The following is a 26,153-nucleotide window of genomic DNA, read 5'->3' on the forward strand; positions in this document are numbered from 1 at the left end:
GAAGAAGATGAGGTCAAAACAGCGTTCATCACACCTTATGGAGTGTTTTGCTACAGAACAATGCCTTTTGGTCTGAAAAACGCGGGAGCAACATACCAGAGGATGATGCAAAAGTGCCTGGTGACACAAATTGGAAAAAACATACAAGTGTACATCGACGATGTCGTCATAACATCAAAGAAGGGGACAACTCTCATCGAGGATCTGAAGGAAACTTTCGACAACCTTGACAAGTTTTGCCTCAAGTTGAACCCGACGAAGTGTTCTTTTGGCGTCCCTGCAGGAGAACTTCTTGGTTTTCTAGTTTCAGCGAGAGGGATTGAGGCAAATCCCGAAAAAATCCAAGCGATCGTAACCATGAGGAAACCATCAAAGTTAAAGGAAATACAGCAGTTAACTGGGCGAGTCGCAGCTTTAAGCAGATTTGTCGCCAGGCTGGGAGAAAAAGCGCTACCATTCTATGCTTTAATCAAGCAAGGGGAGAAATTCCAGTGGAACGAAGAGGCCGATAGAGCTTTCGAGGATCTGAAGCGCACAATCTCGACACCTCCAATCCTGGTGGCGCCGAAAGAGAAGGAACCTCTCCTGCTATACATCGCAGCCACACCCCAGGTGGTTAGCACGGTGCTAGTCGTTGAAAGAGAAGAAGAAGGAAAACTTCATGGCGTGCAAAGGCCGGTATATTTTATAAGTGAAGTTTTATCTCCTTCAAAACAGCGGTACCCGCAGTATCAGAAGTTAGCATATGGAGTATTTACGACAGCAAGAAAATTGCGCCACTATTTTTCGGCATACCCGATCATAGTGGTCAATGAAGCACCTCTATCACATATACTGAACAATCCAGAAGCTACAGGACGTTTCTCCCTTTGGGGAATAGAACTCTCCCCTCGGGACATCACGTATGAAAAAAGAAAAGCAATCAAGTCGCAAATTCTGCCAGATTTCATAGCAGAGTGGATGGAGTTACAAAATACAGGACCCCCAGATTTATCGAGAACCTGGACCATGAACTTCGATGGATCCAAGAGAGTAGAAGCAGCTGGTGTAGGGGTGATACTCATATCACCCGAAGGCGACAAATTAAAGTATATCCTACGGATGACGTTCCCGAACGCATCTAACAATGAAGCAGAATATGAAGCCCTTATACACGGGATGAAGACGGCAAAAGCTTGCGACACAACTCGACTAAAAATCTTCGGCGACTCACAACTGGTGGCTCAGCAGGTTATGAACCAATGTGATGCAGTCAACGACAGTATGGTGGCATACAAGGAGGTATACAACGAACTCGAAAAGCTGTTTGATGGATGCGAAGTAAATCACATCAGTAGGCTAAGCAATGACGAAGCCGATGTTCTTGCAAACATCGGGTCGTAGTGCCTTGCAATACCGCCAGGAGTGTTTTGGGAAGAAATAGCTGAGAGATCCACAAAGCCAAAGAAGGTGCAGAAGAAAATAAAGGAAGATAAAACTTCGACGCCTCTCAAAGAAGCTCTAGACGAAGAAGAGGACCATGAGCTAGTGATGATGGTAGAAGTTCCATGGATGCAAGCGTACATATCGTATATCCTAAGGAAAGAAATACCCTAAGATCCAGTTGAAGCAAGGCGAATTATTCGACGATCCAAAGCTTTCACAGTGGTCAAAGGGGAGCTATACAAACGAAGTATTTCGGGCGTGCTGCAGAGGTGTGTCACACCCGAAGAAGGAAAAATCATTCTAAAGGACGTACACGAAGGAATATGTGGTCACCACGCAAGCAGTCGAGCTATTGCAGCCAAGGTCTTTCGGGCTGGATTTTACTGGTTGTCAACGATTGAGGACGCAAAAGAGATAGTACGAACCTGCGACGCGTGCCAAAGATTTGCCGCAAAACCCCACTCTTCGGCGGCAGAGCTGATGCCAATACCATTGTCTTGGCCGTTTGCCCAATGGGGACTCGATATGGTGGGAAAACTACACAAAGCTTCGCCAGGAGGATACGAGTACATGTTGGTCGCTGTCGATAAGTTCACCAAGTGGATAGAAGCAAAGCCGATAAATTCACCAGATGGAGAATCAGCAGTCAAATTCGTAAAAGGTATCGTCTTTCGATTTGGAGTACCTCACAGCATCGTCACAGGCAATGGCAGTAACTTTACGTCCAAGGAATTCAAGGAGTACTACGCAGAAGTAGGCATTAAATTGCACTTTGCGTCAGTTGGGCACCCGCAAACCAATGGCCAAGTCAAGAAAGCCAATGGCATCATCTGCAACGGTATCAAAAAGCGCTTGCTAGGACCGCTTGAGAAGGCTCGACATACCTGGCCAGAAGAATTGCCAAGTGTTTTATGGAGCATCCCAACAACACCAAATACGGCGACACAAGAAACTCCGTTCTTCCTCGTCCACGGAGCTGAGGCAGTACTGCCAATTGAGATAGAGCATGATTCCCCAAGAGTGACAGAGTATGACGAGGAAACTTCAAGAAAAGCTTTGGAGGACGACGTAGATGCACTCGATGAAGCTCGAGATGAAGTACTTTCACGAGTCACCAAGTACCAGCAGGACCTCAAAAACTACCACAGTCGACGGTTAAGGCCAAGATCTTTCCAGGTTGGAGATTTGGTTTTACGGTTAAATCAAAAAAGTACTGAAAAGCTCGAGTCACCATGGCTAGGCCCTTACATCGTCACAGAAGTAATCGAAGGAGGTGCATACAGGATCAAGGACAAGAAGACAGTGGTTCCCGAGAAAAACCCCTGGAACGTGGCGCAGCTCAGGCGATTCTACGCCTAGAGTCGAAATATAGTCCTACTCTGTAAAAATACAATGTACTGAAACGCCCGCGAGTTTTCAGACGCACTCTTTTCCTTTTCAGGGCACCGAGTGGGGCTGGAAAGGTTTTTAATGAGGCGGGCTCGCGGTGCTGCAATATAATAAAGATAGTGGAGATATACTTCTTGTTTTTCGACATGCTCAGGGGCTAAATGCCTTCAAGGTTACAAAATATACACAAAATAGACAAACCATACTTTCAAAAATATTTCGCCTTGGTACAAAAATACCTCGCCAAATAGACAATCAGGAGCTCACAGCAATAAATATAGTATACTCATCAAAATTCTATTGCTTTGGTATGAAAACCTCGCAATAAAAATATAGAACGTCGCCACTAAGACACTCGGGGGCTCATAACCCATGGATAGCAAAATATATGTATTCTTGCAATAAAGAAAAATCTTCAATAGTACAAGCTCCAGTCAAAGGCTCGGGGGCTTCACAATATAGACTACACTTTACAATATACAAAAGAGTTCGACAAAAAAATAGACATAGCTTCTCGCAGTATAAGTACAACTCAGTTAAGGCCTAATATACTATCTATGTATAAACCTTTGGTTGTCTTGTGCTCAGCATAGGCCCCCTTGACGAAGAATTCTGAATCCATCCGAAGAAGTTCATCCATCATCGCCTCAGCCACAGGAGTCACCATCTCATTGATTGAGTCAATGTTATTTTTTCGCCGCGATTTCTTGGCCAAGCAGTCAGCGACAATCGTCGTCAGGTCCAATTTGGGATGGCAAATATGTATCATAATCATGGCGAATCTTGCTCCAGCAGTTAATTGAGCTCGCACAAAATTGTGAATACGGGGGGCATCTCTGAATTTCTCCATCAATCCAAGAAGAGTTTCGGGAGCTTCGTCTCGAGGGAACAGAGTCTTGTAAACAAGGGTCAGGGTTCTCGTGCAGAAATTAAGAAATTCACGAACCTGACAAGCGCGATCTTGAAACCTGACAATCTGTTGGGTTTGCTCGGGAGTGGCCCAGAAAAGACAGCCATGGTTAAGTGAAAGATTGACGAGGAGGTTCATTCTCACATTCACTCTTTCATCTTCAGCAGCAGCATCGAGAACCGAACCTATTGAGCGACAGAGCAAGAAATTTAAGGGGAGGTACAGCAAAAATCAGAAACAGTGCTGAGTTGGAAAAAACATACCTAACATATCCACACTAGCTTCAGTCATCAGCTTGAGCATACTATTTTCTCGAGTCGCTGCTTTCTCAGCTTCCGAACTAGCAGTGTCCTTAGCAGCTATGGCTTCTTTCGCCTGTTGAAGAGCAATTTTCTCTCTCTCGGATGCTTTTCGAGATTGCTCCATCATCGCCAGAGTTTGTTTCTTCATGGATTGAAGTTGTTGGCGAAGTTCTTGTAAATCTTGCGACAAATGTTTACTTGAAGAACCTTCGACAAGGATTTTCTTCGAGAAAGAAGAAGCAGGCGAAGTATCGGCAGAACAAGGATTGGCGGAGTAGTTATCAAATATCAACTGGAAAAGAAAGTCTCAGGATCAATGATAGTGCAAAATAGAATTTCATTGACCTTCAGAAAATTTACATTGATATTACAGGAGAAGTTCTTCAGAAGGGATATTGCGAATATTGTCGCCAAAGCTACTATGGCGACAACGGCAAAAGAATCAGGAAAAATAAAAAAAAGGGGAAAAGAAGAGGCATTCAACTAGACCTCCGGCTTCGATGAGCTAGGAGTCGAAGTTGGCTTGATTCCGAGATAGGCCAGGATTTTCTTCGTGTTGGGCTTTGCCGCCCTGATCAGCGATCGCCATTTTGTGACCTCCATCTCTTCTGTGTCGCCTACTTTCGTCCAGTCGATAGTTTGCTGGCTGTCAGCGACCAAGGCGACAGTGCTTTCGATAGCAATCTTCATATTTTCTTGGCGCATCTTCAGTCCAAGATCTTCTGGTGGATTGAAGTCCTTGGCAAGCGCAAGGAAAGTCTTGGGTTCCGCTTTCTTCGGGAAGAAATAAGGGAACAGCCGTGATAATCCTGCGTCAGCCTGTTCAATACCTTCACGAGTTTCTGTCCCATTAAACTCAAGAACAGAAAGTGTGTCGAGAAGAGGATCGTTGTCGGGATCTTCAAGCTCAAATTCTTGGTTTGTTTTACCTGTCGAAGAAAATATATATTTATCGACAAGCAAGCAAAGAAAAGCAAGGTTAAAAAAGACAGAATAGATCGAGAAACTTACTGACAAAGCGTCGATTCTGCGAGTTCAAGCGCTTGATGATCGCTTTTTCACAAGCAGCCTGTGCGGCCTTGTGCTCGTTCAAAGAAGTTTCGGCATCATGAAGCCTTTTTTGCAGATCTTCGACACCAGCAGCTTCTGCCTTGGTCTTATCAGCCTCCGCTTTAGCTTTGCCAGCATCAAGTACGGCCTTCTTGCGAGCCGCCTCACTTTGCTCTAATTTCTGAGCAAGCGTTTCGGCAAGTTTGTTGGCCTCTGCAAGTTTTTCTGCCAAAATAGTCAAAAATAGTCAAAATATCGGTAAAACAGGAGCAAGAAGCCATGAACAAAAGCAAGCAGGGAGTCATTACCTTCGGTCTTGCTGGCGTACTCGCGATATCCAATGAACTGGGCACCGATGCGAATAAGTTCTTTGATCATGGGCTGTCAAAGAAGGAAAAAGAAAAAAAAGCATAGGTAAGAGAAAAAACACGACGGCACAAAGGAGCAAATAAAGAAAATATAGACAATGACAAGAAAGAAATTACGGACTTACATCGTCCAAAAGAGGACTCGAGGAGCTACCCAATTGCAGGGTAGGCTCTGTGATTGTTTCAACCCTTGTCCTTTTTGGTGAAGGGACAAGAGGGCTTGAAGGAGGAGTAGGAGCGTCGACGTTTTGTTGAGGAGGCGAGGATTCCTCTCCTTCAACTGGCGTCTCAGAAACAACTAGAGTATGCGACGTACTCGTTCGAGCAGCCACATCAAAAGCTGGTACTTCTTCCTCATCACCACTGTGATTAAATGTCGGCAGCATAAAAAGCAAGATAGACAAAAATCTTCGAGTACAAAAATAAAGGGAAATAAAAGGTGACTTACGAACTGATGAGGGCCTCAAGGTATGGATCATAAGCTGCCTTCTGACGTGAAGGAGCAGCTTCTTTGGCTTTGGAGGTGCCGGAATCTTCGACATCAGCCCCTTTCCTTTTTTTCCTTGGAGAAACAGCAGGAGGAGGAGACTGTGCCGACGTGGTACCTTCCGATTCAGCTTCCTTTTCAGAAGAACCCGCAGATTTTCGAGAACCTGCGGGTTCACTATCAGGGACAGGAGCATCTTGGTTGTCTTCGTTGACAATAGCACGTTCTTCGACTTCCCCACCTTCAGGAAGGGGAGGAAGCGAGACAAGATCTGGATGGTTCTATATGAAAACAAGGGGAGATGTCAACAAAAGAGATATGCAAAGGATGGCAAATCAAAATGAGTAAAGTCGACAAAAGGATTACCTCGGGGAGCGCATTGGTGGCGCTGTATGGTTTTACGCGACAAGAAGAAGGGACAGGATCTTTTTTGCTGAGGGAGGAGATTTTTCGGACAAGTTTTTCTAAGTCCTTGACCTCTAAATTCACCGACAACCGATCCGCATCTTTGTCGCCAGCATACTTCCAGAGAGAGGTGCGGCCAAGCGGCGTACCGTTGGATGGAAAAAGTGTGCGGCAGATGATGGCCACGTGGAACAGGGGTAAAAAAGTAATTTAATTCTGGAGAAGTTACAGTGCGTGCGCCAGGAAAAGCGGAGGTCGTGTGTCCCCCACTTGCACGACGTGTCAAGATAATGGGTAATTTGGGCCCGCAAGGCAGCGGGAGATGACTTCTCGCAAATTTCGGGACTTGCAATCGTGGCTATCGTCAGCAGTAACGTCACTTAGCAGGAGAAAAAATTCGACTCAATAGCTTCATAAAAAGGCGACAAGGAAAAATATTGGAGAGCCTTTGATCAAATACAAGTTTTTGATCAAATGCTCGGGGGCTACTTCGGAAAAGTGAAAAAAATCAAGAAAGACAAAATAGAAATTGCGTGAGCCTATGATCAAATACAAATATTTGCTCATAGCCTCGGGGGCTACTCCCATCGGGAGCGCTGTTCGCGCACCCGAGAGATTTGAAAACTTCGGGAAAGAAAAGAAATATAGCGACATAAGGCGTAGAGCCTACACCCAAGCACAAGTCCTTGGCTGTAGCCTCGGGGGCTACTCCCATCGGGAACGCTGTTCGCGTGCCCGATGAAAATATAAAAAAAAGGGGAAGGAAAAAAGAGATGGAGAAAAAGAAGAAAAAGTGAACATATTTCGAGTTATATACATAACTCTACATATACTCCCATCGGGAGAGCAATATAAGTCATCCGCTGACTCAATAAAATGTGCCATTCCAACAGCCGAATAAGCACTCGACAATATATTCTCAGAACGCCAAAGTTGCGATCAATTTCTGAATGCCGCAGATTTGCGAAGGTAAGACCCCAGATCCGTTCTGTGTGGCGTGGCGCCGTCTCTGACGTCGGTTTGCTACTTTTATCCGTATCAATAGATACGAAGAAAAATCCTAACGGACGTGTTAGGTACCCGATAAATATGACTGGGACTCGACATAATGGTAAGACCTTAAGCGGCACCTGTCGAAGTTTACACCAGTATCCCGAGATCATGTCCAGGGACATGATCTTGAAGTAGGTTTTTGCGGATTGCCACTAGAGCAGTTAACTAGTACCTGATCCGTCAGATGAACTAGCCCCAATTAGCATTATCCCTCTACAATATAGAAATTCATAAGAAGAAATATAGAGAAGCTTTAAGTTGTCGAGTATAAATAAACAGTGGAGATTTTCCCTGACTCTACGATTCAAGCAAAATCTCGGGGGCTACTGACATAGGCATCCCCAATGGGCCTGCCGAAGATAGTACCCTGGATTTACTGAAGGCCCACGACCTGAAGAATATGAAGATTCGGAAGCCCAAGTTGATATTAAGGAAAGTTAGAATTGTAATAGAGATGATGTTTGTAATCTTGCGGGATGAGTTGTAAACCTTCCCGAACTCTGTAACTTGTACAATACGAATCCCTCGGCTCCACCTCCAATATAAGGGGGAGTCGAGGGATAAATAAATCATCGAATCATTGTCTCTCAAACCCTAGTTTTCATAATCGTCGAGTACTTTTCGGCTGAAACCTTCGAGATCTACTTGCCCTCTACTTCCAACTAAACCCTAGTCTACAACCCGTAGGCATTGACAAGTTAATCCCTTGTCAGGCGCGCCCCCCCTTGGCCGCGCCGCCACCATGTGTGGGGCCCACCTGGCTCTCCTCTGGCCCCTCTTCGGTGCTCTGGAAGCTTCCTTGAAATATAAGATCGTGGGCGTTGATTTCGTCCAATTCCGAGAATATTTCCTTACTAGGATTTCTGAAACCAAAAACATCAGAAAACAGGAACTGACACTTCGGCATCTCGTCAATAGGTTAGTTCCGGAAAATGCATAAATATGATATAAAGTGTGTATAAAACATGTGAGTATGATCAATAAAGTAGCATGGAACATAAGAAATTATAGATACGTTTGAGACGTATCAGTAACGGATCAAAAATAAATATCTGGACGGATCTGTGGATTCCTGGAAGCCCAAATCGTATGATTACTACTAGAAGAGGCAATATTATTCTGTCTAGAGTTTCTGATTTAATATATCCCGATACTAAGAAGTGGGATGAAGAAATCCTATCGGAGATTTTTTGGCCTGTTGATGTGCAGCATATTCTGAATATTCCTCTAGCTAGTGGGCTGATGGAGGACTTTGTTTCTTGGTATTTCACTAAGACGGGGATTTTCTCGGTGCGTTCATGCTACCATGCGGAATGGGATCATCAACACGGCATCAAATTGAGGAGAACATCAGGCTATGGTACATCATCGAATTTGCTTGTTTGGAAAACAATTTGGTCGTTACATGTTCCAACAAAGGTGAAAATACACTTACAGAGATCGCTTCTGGGAGCTATTCCTTGTAATGGGGTGTTAGCAAATAGACATATGATCACAAGCTCTCAATGCTCACTCTGTTAGACTTATTGTGAAAGCATTCGGCATGCCTTTTTCTGATGTCCGCGAGTTTTGGAAATTTGGAGTAAACTCGGCATATGAGATTTGATATATCATGTGTGTTCCGCCGAGTCAAATGGTGGGGCGGTCTTGGAATCGTTGCTTCGGGACAAGTTGGCAGTGGCTCCGATGATTCCTTAGGTGGATCGGAATGATCTTATAGTTGTGGCGGTTTGGTATATTTGGTGGGAGCGAAGAAAAGCTACTCACGGTGAAACTGTTCAATCTCCCGCTCGTACTGCTCAGTCGATATCTGCACTCACTCTGAACTACTCTAGAGAAAAGAAGAGGAAGACAGGAATTGATAGACATGGATGGGTTAAACCAAAGGAAAATTTCGTGAAACTAAATGTGGATGCAAGGTTTAGCGCTGATGCTGGTTCTAGAAGTACTTGTGCAACTATTCGTGATGATACCGGGGGTTTCCTAGCGGCGAGTTGTTGTGGCATCCCTTTTATATCTGATCCATCTTCTGCTGAAGCTATAGCACTTCGGGATGGCATGATCCTTGTTGGCCAGATAGGATGCAACATGTTAGAGGTGAATTCCGACTGCATGGATGTTATTGATGTTATGAATCAAGGCGGGAATTATTTTCGTCCAACTGCAGCGATTTACGAGGAGTGTTCGATGCTTTGTCATAGTTTTACAGAGGCGGGAATTGTCTGGCATGATGATCCCCCTTATTTCATTTTTAGTGTGTTGGCCAATGATGTAACTGTTATGTGACTCAGACTGCAAGTTTCTTACGCACTCTTTTCCTTACCAGGGTACCGAAGGGGTCTGGAAGGTTTTTAATGAGGCGGCTTACTTGTCTTATATATATTATGTTTTGATTCAAAAAAGGAAGTATGGTTTCTTCCCTTTATTTTTGTCCGTTTTAGATCTATCCATATTTTTTACAAATATTTACTAACAGTGCCACCGCTTAGTTCACCAAAATGGCAAATCCTATACACCGACCAGGTCGGCCGCTACCGCGCGCCGCACACCTCCCGCGCACGGTATGGGCCGGCCTGGTCGGCCCAGTTCGGCTCTTTTTTCTGTTTTCTGTTTCTTTTTCTTCTTTTCTTTTCTTTTCTTTTCTTTTTTTTATTTTCTATTCCTTTTTGTTTCTTTTTTTTGTTTTGTTTCTTTTTTGTTTATATTTATTTTTGTTCAAATTTGAAATATTTCAAATTTAGAAAAATTTCAAAATTGAAAACTATTCAAAATTTTAAAAATGTTCAAATTTTAAAACCGTTCAAATTTTAAAACCGTTTAAATACAAAAATGTTCAAATTTAAAATCCGTTCAAATTTGAAAATGTTCAAATACAAAAAATTGTTCAAATTTGAAATCCATTCAAATTTGAAAAATGTTCCAATACAAAAAAAATGTTCAAATTATAAAAGCGTTCAAATTTGAAATTCGTTCAAATATAGAAAGCGTTCAAATTTGGGAAAAAATTCAAATTTCGAAAAAAATAAATCAAAATCTGAACATTTTTAAAATTTCCAAAATTTCGAATCTGAACAGATTTTGAAAATTCGTTTTCCGAAATATATTTTTTAAAAGTTAGATATTAAAAAAGAAAAATATTAACAAAAAAGAAACAGCAAAAAAAAACGTGCCTACTACTAATGGGCCGTGGCCCAACCAACCGGCCTGGTCGGCGGGGTGTGCGGTGGCCCGACACACCGACAAGGTCAGTGTACAACACTCCCCCACCGAAATGGTTTGTTCAGAACGGATTTCCTATACACCGACCAGGTCGGCGCGTACCCCGCGCCGCACACCCCCGCGCGCGGTACGGGCCGGCCCAGTTCGGGTCTTGGGCCGTTTTTTTTCTGTGTCATTTTTCTGTTATGTTTTTTTTTCATTTCTGTTTTTTTATTTCTATTTCTTTTTATTTCTGTTTTTTCATTTCTGTTTATTTTTTCGTTTTAAGATTTAATTTTTTAAATTTACATATTTTTTTAATGTAAAATGTTCTAACTAAAAAAAATTGTGAAAATTTCAAATTTGAAAATTGTTCAAGTATAAAATTGTTCAAATGCGAAAATCGTTTAAGTATAAAAGTTGTTCAAATGCGAAAACTGTTCAAGTATAAAAATTGTTCAAATGCAAAAATTATTCATGTATAAAATATAATAAATTTTAAAAAATATTTGTTCCAATTTAAAATTTGTTCCAATTTATAATTTATTCAAATTTGAAAATTGTTCCAATCTAAAAAAATGTTCAAATTTTTGAAATATTTAAATTTCTGAAAAAACTAAAATAATTTTTAAAAATAGGGTCTAAAAAGAATTAGCTTTTAAAAAACGTAAAAAGAAAAATAAAATAGAAAAAGCAAAAAGCAAAAAGCAAAAAAAAAACAAAAAAACAAAAAAAAAAGTCGGAATGTGTTGGGCTGCCCAACAACCCGCCTGGGGGTGTGCGGCGCCTGGTCCGCATACAGCACCCCCCTGTTCAGAATCCTAAAATAGACGAGCGGCACGGCAGGTGGCACACAAGGTGCGTGTTGGGCCAGCGAGCAAAAACCATATCGTAGAGACAAATATTGGATCGTATCACGTTTTTCTGGATGAGGAGGTAAAATCGGATGCATCAGCCGAGCCCAGTTCACGTGCACCGGGCAAGAAGCTTTGCGTCCCTTGTGCAATGTATGAGGATTGGGAAATAGCCGTGCTGAACTATTCGAGTATTCGTATGAATTACCCTCGGGTTTTAGTCCCACTTTGCTTCTTTGCACTAAGTGCCACCGGTTTATATACGTCCACGAGTTGCTTGAACACAAGGTGACTAGGAAATCAACAAGTAGCAGTAAAACGGGATGGGTTATGGGCTGGCTGCCACCTGTATCGTGCATAATTAAAGGGAGTCCTACGTGGACGATGAAGACGGTAAGGAAGTGGCCGGCAAGATGCTCTCTCAGGAGCGCACCAGCTACGCAGCCTATATGCTAAGACGTGCAGGCATAGTTTGGTTGGCTAACACATGCGGGCTTTGATCAGGCCACGGGAGGTGGATTATATATGCGGCATGCGGGGGAGGAAGCAAAAGCACCCTCAAGCGCAATATTCTGGATGATCCCGGAATCACGTGTATCCATTTTCTTCAACATTTGAAAATTATAAAAGAATAATATTTTCATGTACATATGATACTTACTTGTGTAAGTTTTTACGGAAAAATAAGATTATATGTGGCTTACAAGAAAATGATAAAATATCCAAATGACATTATAGTGATTAGTTATGTATTGTTCGCTGAGATAGAAAATTCTATTTTTTACATTTATGTGTAGGTCACATATGGTATTTTTATGCCAAAATCTGCACAAGTGTCAACGTAGGATATACATACGGTGCAATTTTTTCAATTTTTTCTAGAACTTCAAAATAACATTTTTTTTTTGGAATTCTCATAATAAGATGCACGTGCACCCCGGGTTCACAGCGCCCGCCTCCCTAATACGCACTATGTACAGAAAAATGGCTAGATGTAGAATTCTTCTCAGTATGTTTTTTTCATTTAAATGGAAAATGATTTTACGATGGTAACGAGTGTAATCATGGCAATACCCAAGATTTTATTTTTCAATGTCACATACACTATGCAAAACGCATCACCGAGTTTCAAATTTGGCATTCGTCCAAATAATAGGGCCTCAAAAAAATGAATGAGGCTCATGTCGTCGCATCTACTACATCGCTCGCAAAAAGGCTATGCGGTCCCTTTTTAACGACATACAAGCTGGAGGCAACCAATGGATGTGAGGAGCCCGCCGACGAATGGAGAGGCCTCGTAGGAACATAGCTGGGGGGCTACGCAGGGTGATGGCCGCCGAATGCTCCAGAGCTGGTTGACACAGGGTGAAAGACGCCTGGACCCGATCCAGGGAAGCACGTTGGTGAATGAGAGGGAAGGGTGGCACCTGAGACCATATTGAAGGGTGCTGGCCAGTTGCGAAACCGTAGCAACGCACGGGTATATGTGCTAGTAATAATAATAACTTGATCGAACACATGGTGTAAATAAACTTGACCAAACACATTTTTTTATGTAAATAAATTGCATGTTTTCTTGGTCATCAAGGCATATATAATTGGTGTGAATTCACTTTTCTCTTATGGTTGCCACATTGACATTTTACTTAGTTAAATGAGAGAGAAATAAAGAAAGATACTGAGAGATACTATCTTACTACCTTCATTTCAAAATATAATATTTTATTAAAAGATAAATCAGCTTTCTAAAAAAATTATACCCATAATGCTCAATAGGTATCGTTTAATATCGACCAATCTTATGTTTCACTCAAGAAAATGTTTCGGCCTTGAGGTCTATGAAAGCACAAGCTTTAAAACAAAGGTAATCGAAAATAAGGGTATAAATAGTTATTTTAGCCTTCGGTTAATGCGGAAAAATACAAATCCGATTGTTTGTGTAAGTTAGAAACAATAGTAAGAAAATTGGTAATGTTATGTATTGGCCTGAGAGTAGCGTCTACTCAGTATTCAGATGATAAACCGATTTAATCGGTTGCCTACTAATCAGTGTAATCTACACAAATTAGCACTAAAAATACATGTGTATAATAAAGAAAGAAATAATATAGGAGTCTCTATGTGCTCGATCCTACTATTCTAGGGCCCAAAAGCCCATAAAATATGTACGCTTTTCCTCCCTGCTCTAATCTTCAAAGTCACTAGTGACCCAAGAGCCATGAGCCACCACCACGTTCCTTCCTTCCGCTTCTCCCCTTCTGTCATATACAGTTTCTCTTCTCCCACCACCTACCCAGGGTACAACCCATCTTACAACTTAACCACCTACCCTATTGAAGGAGGCCTCGAACTCCTGGGCGAGCTCCTAAAAAAAGGTCAAGATCATGTATCCGAGGTTTGGTTGGCAACAACGAGGAGCTGGTCGGCGATAGCGGGAATTGAGCTTCTGGAGGCGGGAATTGAGTGAGAGCTCTACAAACCTACTTGATTTGGACGGGGTAGAGATTGGACGGGCGATATGCGTTGAAAAGTTTGCAACTTTTTTGGCTTAAGTGTAGTAGTTAATTGAGAACATATATACCTAATAATTAGGGTGTCAAAGAGATTATACGGGCCAAATGATTAAATCATCCATTTAGAGGTATTCGACATGGTTAGATCCAGATTAGTAATTCTGCCATTTTTTGAATAGTGGCTAGAAGATTGAAACTCAAAAACTACATGAATAGTTGTTTGAATTGAGCACACACCTTGAACCAACACCATTGAATCTAAAATGAATGTTGGGGTGGATGCTCAAACTCGCATAGAATTTGGGACTATAATGCATAGGGATTTAGGCATACTAATCCAATCCATAGGAAGGAAATATGTTGAAAAATATCTAAGGATTGGAACTTACAAAAAAGAAATCTTTTAAAGCTTTGTGCAATACAAAGAGAGTCGTATGGCATGTATAATGGTAGAGAAGATACATTTTCTCTTAGCGATCCACGGCATCTAGAGAAGACAATAAATATAAATGGTACAACGCATCATCTATTATTCGTCACCTCTTATTGTCCTCCCTAAAAATTAATGTAAATTAACTAATTTTTAGGACTCCCTTCCATCCAAAAAATGATGTCACAGATTTTTCTAAAGTTGCATGCATCTAAACACTAAGGGTGTGTTTTGTAGACCGCCCAGCCGACAATAGCTATCTATTATCATACAAGCTGAACCTAGCTAAGCTAGGTTGAAATCTTGCAATGTGTTTGGTAGCGTGTCTGTCGAGATATGTTGAGCAGGGATGTTGTTTGATATACCGGGTATGTTGAGATATGTTGAGCTAAGCCTCTATTTGGTAGACCGTATCTAATATAGATGTGGTTACCCATTTCTGAGTTGGTGAGATTACCGCCCATGTACATCATACATTGTATAACTTTAGTACATAAATAAGATTCAATGCATATGATCCAAAGAAAATTAAATAAGATTCAACGATATGAACCAAAGCATATACGCGCTCAATAATATATCCATATTACAAAGTCTACATCCATGTAAATTCGGAATTCATAAGTTCTAACTAGAGTGAGACATTTTTTCACGTTGCATCAACAAACCACAAGTCAAACACGACTAGGATTTTTTCGCTATGATGCGCCTAAACACCGCTTCACGAACATCAACATAACAATGAAATTAAGACCTTTAACCATATGTTCCATCAAATAATCTAAAACAGCAAACCGTTGATCCATCTCAAATTTGGTAGGTTCCGTATTAGTTTTGCACAAATCAGGGTGTGTTTCAGTATGACAAGTGTTATCGATAGCACCAGCCACATTACACACAATGCATCAGAAATGTTGTTAACCTGAACTACATCTTCCTCAATCATATGAGAAATGATCTTCCTCTTCCTATTTTAGCTAGAATGAGTAGTTGCATCCATACCCTGAGCACCAAAATAAAATGAGGCTTAACCTTCCACAAAAACTTCTCCATTTATTTATATGCTCTAAAAATCAATTGGACTCCCAGGACAGTCTACTTCAATGGGTTTCCTCATAGGCTCATTAGACCCCATTGCAAACATGCCCGTGGCTAGATTATCTGCAGAGCAAGCTTCCATATATTCAAAGTTGACAAGTGGTGTGTTAAAAAATTCAGCGTTCTTAGGAGTATCCTACACATATCATAAATAATAATACATTTCAGCAATAAATAATAGATTTCCACAACAAAATGACAAATTTCAGGGCTAAACTAACAATATGACTCATTTCAGCGCAACAAAGAACAGATTTCAGCAACAATATGACATCTTTCAGAGCTACATACCTGAGTGTGGCCCAAGCAATGTTGATCTTCTAGAACAATCATTTTTTGATTGCACACCATAGAATTAATGTGATCATACAAACCCTTTGGAAGCTTGAAGCATGAGATGGAGTAGGCCGGAACCGCTTGTGCTACAGATTTGATAAGAAACTTGTTGCCTCTCACTAAAAGAGGAGTTCTATCCAACCCAATACTTTTATCCACACTTTAATTTATCTCTCAAATACTTGAAAGCATTTCCCTTAGCGTTGTCTACATCTGAAGGAGTCCCAAGGTACTTTTTGTTGAGTGTTTCTCTCTCAACTTCGAGGGTCACTTTGATATCCTCTTTGATAGCTGTTGGACATCCTTTACTGAAGAAAATAGAGGACTTGTCCATATTGATTGACGAACCTGAAGCATCGCAATATTTGTTCAGCAACTTATTAACCTACTTCAGGGCTCCATCCCTAACTTTTTTTTGCTTCAGGGCTCCATCCCTACTTTCTTGAAAGAACACCATGTTATCATCTGCAAAAAGTAAGTGGTTAACCGCCGGAGCCGACGAGGCCACTGTTTTGCCATTAAGTCAAGAACTTTGAGGTGGCACGATAGACCCTATGCTGAACAAGTAAGGAGAGATTGGTTCTGTCTGCCGAATTCCCCTCGATGGGGTAAAATCCTCCTAAGGTGCACCATTGAATAGCACTGAAAAGGACATTGTCGATACAAGATGCATTACCAATGCCACCCACTTACTACTGAAACCCATTTTCAACACAATTTATTTTAGGTAGCTCCACTCCACCCAATCATAAGCTTGTTCACATATCTAGCTTGAGTGCACAAGAGTAGTCTTTTTTTGGCTTTATTGCACTTCATAAAATGCAGGCACTCATAAGCCATAATAATATGGGATTTCTATTTTCGTGCCCTTGGGTTCGTAGTTGTGCTCAGTTTTCCCTAGCCGCGTAGTTTTTCCTCAGTTTTGCCCAAGCCCTTGTCTGAAACCCTCACAAGTGCTGGAACGACCGGTTGCCCGATGGGTAAACAACTTTGACCGTTATCTGCTGAATAGTGGGGCCAAGTAGAGCCCGCAAAGACACGTCAGACCATCCATCTTTGTTTGATCGTAAGCATCGCCGTATCCCTGACCGAAACACGGACGATTGTGGCTTCGTTATATCGAATGACAAGTGGGGCCATGACACTGATACAAGGGGCAATACACGAGTAGGATTAGATTTTTAAACGAAGCTCTACAACGATGGCACGGAGGAGGTTGCCTGCGGGGTGCCGAGATGAGATCGACGTCCACAAAGAACTGCATGAGGCGAGACCATACGCATTAGATAGATATGAACTAGACGCGTTTAACCATGCAAAGAAGAGAAGAAATGGTCGAGGACATCGACGACTACCTCAACACTTTGACTGACAGTGTCGGACACGAACGCGAGCAGTGTAGAGAAAACTAGTGTCTCTCCTTTCTGGCGTGTATAGATGGGTGCTAGACGAGTGTGGTGGCGAAGGGAAAGACCTCGCGGTGGTCTGTGGCGTCCAGCATAGCGGGGCGGCGTGGCCGTGCCCACAGCGGCGTGCATGCATGTTCGGCATTGGCATCAGCATGTACGTTCGACATTGGCCTTGGCGGTATCTCTGGTGTGTCAGTGATCGAATGAGGGGACGAGATTGAGGGTGCATTCAGACGGTGACCTAGCAATGGCGGCGAGCATAGCCGTTCTGACCCTGCCGATATCGACATCGACATTGTTTGGAGGCTGTGGTGCTCGAATCTAGGTGGGATTTGTTTCTTGTATGTTAAAATGAATTTGAAACAAGTTTCCTGTTGAAGGTTAGGTAAAATACAAAAGTTTGTAACTAAAAAATTTACTGGCACCATGGTGAGGTTCTTTTTGATAGAGCTATATGGTTCAGCAAAAGTTTTTGACACTTTTTAGATATTCCTTGTTGTTACAGGTATGGCATCATGTATGCCAAATTTGGGGTCATTTGGAGATGTTCGAAAAAATCACTTTGCTTAAGCGCATGCCATTTGGTCTCACTGAAACCAGCTTTTGTAACAAGTTAGGTTTTTTCGACCTTCTCTAAATGACCTCAAAAATCATACAGATGATCTTCTATACAAAGATAGGTAGATTGTTTTGTTTTTACATTTTTTTGAACTTTTATTTCCCTTTATAATAGCCAGTTGATTTTCAGGTGAAAACCTCGAAAGTTAACATAAGTAGATGGTGAATCCTCCCAAACTTCAAATACAGAGATAGATAGATTGTTTCATTTATCATTTTTAGCGTGAAAAGTAATGGCTACAAGAAATCGGTGATGGTTTATCATTTTTTGCGTGAAAAGTAATGACTACAAGAAATCGGTGATGGTTTATCATTTTTTGCGTGAAAAGAAATGGCTACAACAAATCGGTGATGGTTTATCATTTTTTGCGTGAAAAGTAATGGCTACAACAAATCGGTGATGGTTTTATCATTTTTTGCGTGAAAAGTAATGACTACAAGAAATCGGTGATGATTGCGTGAAAAGTAATGGCTACAACAAATCGGTGATGGTTTATTATTTTTTGTGTGAAAAAGTAATGGCTACAAGAAATCGGTGATGGTTTATCATTTTTTGCGTGAAAAGTAATGCCTAAAAGATTTTATAATTTTTAGCGCATGATAAATAATACAGAAAACCAAACTTGATGAATCCGATGGCAAACTGGGTATTTAGCATACATAGAGGGTGGAAGCTAGCCGCCGACAGAGAGAAGGGTGGTGGCCCCTATCAGAGAGGGAGAGGGGTTATCTTGCCCGTTAGTTCGTATGATCAATGATCGGCGGACACGATCCACGTGACAAGGGCTAGACTAATCAGGGCAAGGTTGGGCGTCTGCGAGAATTTGTGAAGGGTGAGAGAAAAACTAAGTAGTTTCAAGAAACCAAGGGCACGTGAGTAGTAAACTGACTAAGGGATTCAAATATAAGATTTAAAAAATGGAAAATGCTTGTTTTGTACAATGAAACCCATCTTGGCCTACATCAAACTATTTGCAATACAAATATACACGAGTGTGAAAATTGTGGCCTCATTAAGACAAAGTATGTTTTGGGGAAAACTGTTTTGGGATGGGTTTATTGTGGAAAGCCATGCACCTTCATAGCTCTAGATGATTCGAGAAGTGGCAATTTGTGGTAAAACTGGATTTATCTATGATTGTTATGGTTCCCAACGTGGCAGGTCGCGCAAGAAGACTCCATGAGTAAGTGCCACTATGGTTTTATCTTTTTTTGGAATTTTTTGTACATTAAATGACTTATTTATCTAGCTTAATACCATTTGTTGACTCTCTGTTGACCAACCACTTGAGGGTAAAACTGAGTATATTGCACTAGCCAGTATTAGCACTCAAGGGGAAAACTGAGCACACAAAAAATGCTAGTATAACACTCGAGGATATACCTGAGTATATCTAAATTTCCAGGGTTAGACTCCAGGACACGTGTTTCGGTGCAGAAGTGGAATACGTGCAATTGTTGACGCGTAGGACGCGGGTCGTGGTGCAGAAGTTGAAGACGTGCAATCGTGGACGCGTGTCGCGTTGCAAAAGTCGAAGACGTGCAGACGTCCAATAGTGGACGTGTAGGACGCGGGTCACATTTAGGACCCCTCGCCTTCATAGATGCCTCTCCCTATTCGCCTCCTCACACTATCACTGTCACTCTCACTCCCTCCGTCAACGCCGCCTCTCACGTCCCATCATCTTCTCCAAAGCAAAAAACCCTCTCCCTCTCCTCTGCCGGTGATGGACAAGGAGAATGTGAATCCCATCATCCTCGACACCGTTGACTGCGAGTTCGTAGGCTCCAAGCACGGCGCCTCCGTCCTCGACGCCGTCCCCTCTACGGCCGTCGCCGCCGCCGGTGCATTGGCGGCTCCCGCCGATGGCGGTCAGATCCCGCCGGAATGGGACCCCTATGAGAAGGTGTCGTACATCTGGTCATCGAACCCCTACGACACCTGCATGGACGACCCTCAAAACGAGGTAACTACGGTTTGCTCCCTTATTATCCCCCTTTCCTTTTTTAACCCTACTTTTGCTGGTTCCCTAGTAACTATTAGTGACGATTTGTAGGTAGGATGAGTATTGGGTTAATATTTGCGTCTATTTTATTCCATTTTAATTTGATCCCTTCTTGATTTCGTTTAAGATTTGGGGTTCGGATATTCGGTTAATTTATGTAAGTAATCATGGGATCTCAATCAGTTAATTTATGCACGAATCAAAAGATATCAATCGTTTAATTTTGCAAATAATCTGGAATTTGTTCAAATTCAGATCTGGAATTTGTTTGTTTGCCTATAATGAATCGCTGGGCGCAAATTTGTACAGGGCAGGTTCAAGAACCATTGCTGTGTACAAATCTTTTGTGCATTAGCTTTGGTTCGCTAACCCCATCTCTGTAGATATATAATCGTGTTCACTTTAAATGAGGATGCCTCTATTTTTCCTAACTTTGTTATCATGCACGTTACGTCATCGTTGCAACTCATTCACTCATAGTTTCCGTCTGATATGGATTAGGTGTATGGCAGCGACGTCGGCAGCAACAAGGAGGATGAGCACACCAAGGCTCGGCAGGTGTTGCGGAGGCTGCAGGTCGGCCAGTACACCTCCTACTTCGCCAAAGGTGTCTACAAGTGCACCTTCTGCACTAGGAGACTCGGCAGCACCGACTTCAACTGCCTCCTCACGCATGTCGAGGACATCAGAAGGACCTTCCCCAATGTCGGCGCATCGAGATTTGCTTGATTTATTATGACGGTGTGAATTTATCGTACATCAGCATCGAGATTTGCTTCTAGATTTAACTAGATACTCCCTCCGTTTAGAAATATAAAATTGTTTAGATGTTTTTAGAGTGGACTGCATTCAAACTAAAAAGAGTGAACCTACACACTAAAACTAGACTAGATACAAACAAAAATAGATGAATCAAAGAAAAAAATCAAAACGTCTTATATACATGCACGGAGGGAGTACATATGAACCAAGATAGGTGAGGTCATTAAATGGACTAGAGGGAGTACTAGATGTGCTGCTATATTAAGCAAAAAATGAGGACCAAAATGCACAAATAATTGAAGAAAGACATAAATAGAAGCTTCTCTAGATTTGACACTAATTTGGTGAAAAAAGACATAGAGAGAAGGAGGAGGAAAATATGCTCTTAGAAATGCCAATTTGGGTTGAGAGAGACATAACCTAGCTCTTGCTCACGTACAACCAAACGCGGTCTCGTCCTGTCCCACGCGGTCCCTTTCTACCAGCTCCACGCGATGCGGCCCCACACGTCAGCATGGAACGGTCAACTAAACGGGAATCCTCCCGTCCGAGCTCCTTCTGCGGGTTTCAGACAAGGGCTTGGGGAAAACTGAGGAAAAGTAAGGAGCTAGGGAAAATGAGTACAACTAAGGACCCGAGGGCACGAAAATAGAAATCCCGAATAATATTATCCGTGATCAACCTACCTGGGACAAAGGCAGATTGCTCCTCCGATATAATGTCCGGTAAAACTTTTTTCAGACTATTCGCAGCCACCTTCGAACCAATTTTATAGATCACATTACAAAGACTGATGGGGCGAAACTGACCCATCTCCCTAGGGCTTGAACCTTCAGTACCATAAAAATGAAAGTTTTATGTACCACTTCTAGGCTGCCATCCCCTGTCAAGACCCGTATAACTGCTTTATTAACTTCCTCCCCACACAAATCCCACTTTCATTGAAAGAAATGTGACGGAAAGCCGTCAGGCCTCGGTGATTTGGTTGGGTACATTTCAAACAGGGCTACCTTTTACCTCCTCCATGTCAAAAGGGACATCTAGCATCCCATTCATTGTCGCATCCACTCGTACAAGAACTACCCACATGACCTCGTCGACCCCTTGGACCCCTTCCGAAGTATACAGATCCATGTAGAACCTTCGTGCCATATGGTCTAACTCTTCTTCCCCTGATTCGAGAGACCCATCCTCCTTCACCAGTTCTGTTATTCGGTTCTTTTTCCTCTGTTGGCTCGCACACAGATGGAAGAAGCGTGTGTTCATGTCACCTGCAGCCAACCACTAGACATGCGACCTTTGTCGCCATACCACCTCCTCACGCTCCAACAACTCAGTGAGTTGTGACGTTATCTGCAATTCCCTCGCATACGACCCAATACGATCCAACACGCTCCATATGTCTCGTAGCTCACCTTGTAATGTACGAATTTGAAGCTGCGCATTACCGAAAGTTGATTTACCCTAACTGGCCAGATCCCTGGACAGGGAGTCCAACTTCTCCTGCAGCATCGACATATTATCTCCACTACCCGTGGACTTCCATTTCTTACGTAGTGTATCTTCGAATTCCTTATGGCTCTCCCTGGCCACCTCATATCTAATAACCCTTTTATGTGATCTCCTCACCTCACGCTCGCGCCTTAGGAGAATGGGCATGTGGTCGGACATGGCCACCGTTGCAAGATGAGTAACTTCCGCCCCTGGAAACCTTGAGCATCATGTGAGGGTTGCTAGGGCATGGTTCATCCTTGTGCGACAATAGGAGCCACCTGCTACCTTTTTTCAAAGGTATAACCCACTCCTTTGTGTCCCAAGTCATAAAGACCACACACATCCACTATGTCACGAAACCCACTCATTAGATACAAGATATAATGCTGTTGCAATCCCTGGATTCTCAGGGATTGGACGGTGCGTGCATCGCTGACTTGTGGGACTGGATGGCCCAGTCGTTGTTGTGCTATTCATTTCTGTCTATGTGCTTTCTCTCTCGTGCGGCTCCTCTCCATCCCCACGCTTCCGCCTCCTCTTCCTGGCCGCCCGCCATAGCAACTGCGCCACCACTCCCCACCAACTCCACCGTCGCTCGCCATCGTCTACACCAGTGTCGAGGACCTACGCCGGTGTTCGAAAATCGAATCCAGATGACCTTCTCCTAAGAGCACATGCGTGCTAGGGTTTCGAGTCGCCGCCCCGCCCAGCTCCGGTCGAAGTCTTCTCCGAGACATCTACTCCCCCTGCGCACCTCCTTGCTCCATGTCCAGATTCGAGAGCTGCCCTGAGCTTTCGCATGTCGTCCTAGGTACAGTGGAGGCAGCTTGTCTACTATACAATGTCAATTCTTTTAGATTGAACAACGTGGTTTCCCACAATTGATTGGCTGCAGATTTGTATCCTTTCCTTTTTTTACGATGGTGCGACACAGATCTGTATTCTGTACGAGTCACCTCCTCTTGCAGTTATAACTTCCATGATTTTCTGATGCCAATGGGATTTTTTCAACCAGAAAATACAGGAATTAGAGCAATTCGATTGGTTAGTCTTCTCTGATCTGGCTGTTTTTTAAGGTTTTCAGTTCCATTTAATTTTTTTAAATTGCCAGTTTTATGCTCTGATTAAAATTTGAGTACACATAATAGCTGGATTTAAAAAAAAATCTTACATGCTTTGATATCTTTTGATATTATCTAATATATAATAGGATACCTTTTTTGTAGTATCTAGGGATTCAGCAGGTATGGTTCCTCAAAATTGTTTTACCTGAATTTAGTTCACTGATTAGGTGATTAAGACGTACTAATTGGTTGTGTCAGCTTAATTATTTTCTCTACTACTGGATTGATATTCCACCGTGTCCTTCTCATAGCTATTAATTATGTCTTGGTTCCCCGTAGAAGTTGATAGATGATGCTTTATTCTTAAGTTTACTATATTTTTTTTTCACTAGGCGCTATATGAGTTTTCCTTTTTAAACAAAGTTCTGTTCTGTTGTATTAAACATGCATGGTATATTTTGAGGAGAGATTTATGCGGCAGTATGTTCATCAAGTAGCACAATCTGATCGTCAAGTGTGAGAGATGGCAAGAGTAATAAAATGCATTGACTCTTCATGCTGCAACAGCAGGTTAGTTATTTGTTAAGAAAACTCCGGAGAAGATTTATATTTTTATACACTCGGTGATATCAAAGGCATTAATTTTATTTCACCTATCGGCATTAATTTTTCCTTTTCTTCTCATGATCCAAATGAATATTTTATGCTGCATGTAGGTTAGGAAGTGACAGTTCTACACGAAATAAAGTTTCACCGATTACACGTAGCAGTTTCTGATCAATTATTTTGTCGCCTTAACCAGTTTGCCGAAACATAAAGGTACAACTCTGAATTTTTTTCCTCACATCAAAGTTCTTAAGTTATAAATAGTTTACTACTTTTTCTTCTGCTTGAAGGTTCTTTGGTAATCAAAAGCACAAACCGAGTTTGATTCATTGATGGACATTAAAGGAAACTGAGACTAGATATATTTTCTCTATGTTACTCTTAAAGGGCATGTTAAATGTTGCTTAAATATTTCTCTCTCTGAAAGTAGAACATATAATGCTTTATTTCCAGGATTTAGATTTAACAACTTGCAAGCATCTTCTCTTAGAGAGCGGTTATCAATAGAGCTCACATCAATATGCATTTCTCAAAAAGCAAAAATTACCAAGTTAGTTTATGAATAAAAGTTGGATTGCCAGCCTTTGTAGTGCCCAAACTCGGAAAACGGTCTCCACACAATAATAAATTATCAATCCTATTTATATAAGAAGCTACTCAGACATAGTTTGCATCTCGCGGTGGATGATAATCTAGCTTAAACAGACATACACTTTCTTTTTTTGTAGTTTTCTTCAATTGTTTTCCCACGCAAAAAGCTCAGAAGTGAGGGTATTATGTTCTTGTATCCTTGTTGTTCCGGAAAGTTCATCTGGACACACTGATTCAAATTGGGCGTTTGTTACTCGACGTCTGGACGTGTTTACTCGGGCAAGTGAGCGTTTTATCTTACCCTGCGCACTTTGTTCCTGAATTTTTGTACATAAGTGAAGGTTTGATCTTGTCCTTAAGACCAATCCAAAGGACCATTTAATGTAAATATTGATCAAGCAAGTAACCTAAAATAGTGATAGTGGAAACTATATTTTCCCTTTCTGTAGCATGTGATACTGGTTTGTATATCTCAGGAACTATTAGAAACTCACTCTTTCAAAAAGCTCAGGATAAACAAGCAATATTTTTTGTGGAGTACTCAGTTAGCTGTTATGTTGACTGTTGAGAAAACATGCCACCTAGCCCTTAAGTGGAAAATGAGCCTTGGCTATTGGGCTCACTGTAGCAGTTCACAAGTATCCATTACTAAGAGAATGGATAGTTGAGGGAGGTGCACTGGTTCTTGCTAATATCGACACATGCCATATTGATGAATTTGGTAAGATGAACAATGAATATAGGTAGAAAATAGGCTTTGACGGTGTTATAGGTATTTAATTTACACATTATTTACTATTAATTTCTTCTCCTTGTACTCATGAATGAATGGAGAAAAAAAGCATCAGCCTGTGACGACAGTGCTGCCTTGGATTCCTGTTCGCCGCCCGTCAGGTTGTGGAAGTCTTCTCCCAGGCATCCACTCCCCCTTCGTACCTCCTTGCTCCCTGTCTAGATCAGATTGCCACCCATTGATCTTGCTCGCGACCCGTTACCGACTCTGCTGCTCCATCTTAAAGATCTATGTTGTGCAAGTCTCAGCGTGCCTCCCGACTACCCTCCGTGGCCTAGGTCCATCACCCCCACCTCCAGGAGCACAACTTGTAGCTCTAAGTTTCCATTCCCCGAACGGAGGGTCTCGCGTTTCTGTGATGCAGTTTTGGGTTGCCCAACTAGCCACACCTCTGCTGCTACTGTTGGCCCCTCAGCGTCTTATCTCCCAGTCATGAGAAGTGGGCATCGAAGGTGATGGCGTGATGGTCCTGTTTGCAAAGCGTATGTGTTTGTGTGTGTCGAACAACATTGGTCCTCCAAGCTTTTGTCACCTACTCAAGTTCAGTCCCAGATAAACTTCTGTTGGAGGTAAAATCTAGCTTTCTATCATGTTTTATATGGAGAAAATGAAGAAAGGTTACATGTCAAAGCTTCACATCCAATGTTTTGGTTTGTATTGCTAAAAGCTACTGAACTGTTGCAATATGCATAGGAGACAAAGTTATGGATGATATTGCTGCTGATCTATCTATGCCTGATGTGTTTATGGTTGTATTCATATTCGTTCTTACCTATTTACATTCTTTATGACTGTTCACATGTTATTGTTTCATCTCTTTTAATATTTTCAACAATTGGTATTTGAGAAATTTTATGTTGAGAAGTTGATTCCATCGGATGTTTGTACTGAATAATGCAGTTTGGTGTTTTTCCTTTATAAAAAATAAATATGTATATTTCTAATACATTTCTTGAATTTCCGTTTAACTTACAGTGTTAGCCTTCCATTCC

The 26,153-nt window shown here is 42.0% G+C and overlaps 1 long non-coding RNA gene across 1 annotated transcript; it reads left to right on the forward strand.

Moving 5' to 3' along the window:
• The first annotated feature begins 22,530 nt into the window (after nucleotides 1–22,530).
• LOC127335617 (uncharacterized) lies at nucleotides 22,531–25,887 on the forward strand. The gene is made up of 2 exons (XR_007872908.2): nucleotides 22,531–22,918; nucleotides 23,003–25,887. It is a non-coding gene; the product is annotated as an uncharacterized lncRNA (long non-coding RNA).
• The last annotated feature ends 266 nt before the right edge of the window (nucleotides 25,888–26,153 follow it).

This window comes from Lolium perenne, chromosome 2, assembly GCF_019359855.2.
Source record: "Lolium perenne isolate Kyuss_39 chromosome 2, Kyuss_2.0, whole genome shotgun sequence".
Taxonomy (NCBI): Eukaryota; Viridiplantae; Streptophyta; class Magnoliopsida; order Poales; family Poaceae; genus Lolium; species Lolium perenne.